The sequence below is a fragment of the Erinaceus europaeus genome, chromosome 11 (assembly GCF_950295315.1).
Source record: "Erinaceus europaeus chromosome 11, mEriEur2.1, whole genome shotgun sequence".
NCBI classification, from domain to species: domain Eukaryota; kingdom Metazoa; phylum Chordata; class Mammalia; order Eulipotyphla; family Erinaceidae; genus Erinaceus; species Erinaceus europaeus.
In genome coordinates, this window is record NC_080172.1 from 17440832 (window position 1) to 17443132 (window position 2301).

The 2301-nt window shown below is 34.0% G+C and overlaps 1 non-coding gene across 1 annotated transcript; it reads left to right on the top strand.

Annotated features, from left to right (window-relative positions):
* The first annotated feature begins 1442 nt into the window (after positions 1-1442).
* Positions 1443-1549, top strand: LOC132541568 (U6 spliceosomal RNA). Its single transcript, XR_009552714.1, has one exon. It is a non-coding gene; the product is annotated as a U6 spliceosomal RNA (small nuclear RNA).
* The last annotated feature ends 752 nt before the right edge of the window (positions 1550-2301 follow it).

Genomic DNA, 2301 nt, shown 5'->3' on the forward strand with positions numbered 1-2301 from the left:
AGGAGTAATAGAGGAAACATGTCTCATAGCACCCTCTTTGCCTGTCTCACTGCCCTACATTGTTGTAAACTCACAGTTGCATATGTGGCACCTTAATCTATGGATTTGCATCCTAGTCTTTAGATCTCCCTCCAAGTTAACAGGTTTCCAAGAGCAATGTCTTCACAAACATCATTATTCAAGGTTGTAGTATGGATTATAATATAATCTGAACCATAAGATTCTCTCTTAGCAGTTAAGTAGAACTTTTATTATTTTTATATTTATTTATGGATACAATTGGAGAGAAATTGAGAAGCATGGGAAAGACAGAGAAGGAGAGAGAAAGATAAGATACCTCTAGCACTGTTTCAGGACTCATGAAGCCCCATCTCAGACCCCCACAGGTGGGAACTGGGGAACTAAAGGTGGGTCCTTGTGCACTGTAATACGTACAGTCAATGGTGTGTATAGCCATCTGGCTTCCAAGTAGACGTTTAAAAAATGCATCGATTCTGGTGTGTTTTCCAAAAAGTTTCTGTTTTTTTCTAATCTAATTAAAATTAGCCTTTTCAATAATTCTTACAAGAAAGTTGAGAAATCTATATATCACAGACTAAAGATATTTCCTAGTGTATTCACTGACTATTCTCCACCAAATCAAATTCCCAGAATCTAGGTTGAGTCTCAAATTCTGTATTTAACTAACACAACATACATTTCTTAGCTCTGATTTGAATTCACCAAAAAAAAAAAAAAAAAATGGAACAAGACAAAAAGGATTCATGGGCCAAAATTACATATATATATATATATACTCTTACAAGTGTGATCTCTGCTTCACAGCTTCCCCAAAATATAAAGAAAACATAGGTTAAAGTGAGGCTGTTTTGTGGTTATTTGTTAGTTGTGATTGACCAGATATACACTGATATTTCTTTCTCCCCTCTGCATAGTTGAGTTGTATGTGCATACATCTACACGCCAATGAAGGTCAGTTATAATTTTTTTTGTGAGAACAAAAAATAATTCACAATATGAAACAGAAAAACTACCAAACATTTGTGTATTACACTAAAAATATCTCATATAGGAGGTTATTCCGACACACAAAATCTGCACTCATTTTATAAGGATCTAGGCTTCATTTTCTGCCAGCTAATGATGCCAAACACAGGGCCAACAAAATAGCTCATCTAGATAACGTGCCTGAGTTCTCATGTGCATACATAGGTTTGAGCCCAGCCACCATCACACTTCTGCGCTATGGTCTCTCCCTCTCTCTCGTCTTGAAAAAGTTGACGCAAAATAGTGAAGCTTTGGTGACAAGTAAATTATATATATATATATATATATTCTTTATGGAATATATCACTCATTTCCCTCTGGCATGAATGAATTTATTGTCTTTTTGACTCAGAAGAAATAGAATCTAGAAAAGGATGGTAGAAAAAGTCAAGAGAGTGCTCGCTTTGGCAGTACATATACTAAAATCAGAACAATACAGAGAACATAAGGATAGCCCTTGTGCAAGGATAACACACAAATTTGTAAAGAATTCCATATTTTTTAACAGTGTTGAATTGTACCCATGTTATCTTACAATCTTATTATTATTAAACACTATTAAATTTTTTAAAGAATTCTATAAAGATTCAATAACCTGTCATCACATTCTTAATTCAACTATCTAGCCAAGTGCAATTAGAAGCCGCAGATAAATTTTACAAGGAAATTAAACTAACAGCATATCACCTTTGATTATAATATAATCTGATTCACATAAGATTCAGAGAACCATAAGATAAGTGAGATGTGTCTAAAAATCTAGACTTTATATTAAAGTTCAAACTACTAGTAAAAAAAGAAATATCACGAGAAAAAGAGTTTTGCCAAGGGTGGTAGGTTTAGTGGACCACCTCACCGAAGAAGACTCAAGCACTCAGCATGTGGGTACACACTGATGCCAGGTCTGATAAAAAGTTTAATATGGAATAGCTGGGAGAGAAGAGAACTTTGTTGGATCTTGTGGTGACTTAAATGCACCATGTGTGGATGTGAAATTATAGCCCTGACATCTTATAGTTATGTAAAACCCCATTAAATCACTAATGAAAATGAAAAAAAAAGAAATAGATGGTAAAAGGAAGCAATTCTTCATGAAAAAAACATTTCTCCCCTGCCTATTTTGCTTTATAACTATGTAGTACTTTGTCTTTTCACTTCCTCTCTGAATGTGCATTTAGACACAGCTATACTAGCGAGACAACAAATCTGTGGGTATTTGTATTTTTATAATATTTTTATTATCATGATTACTGT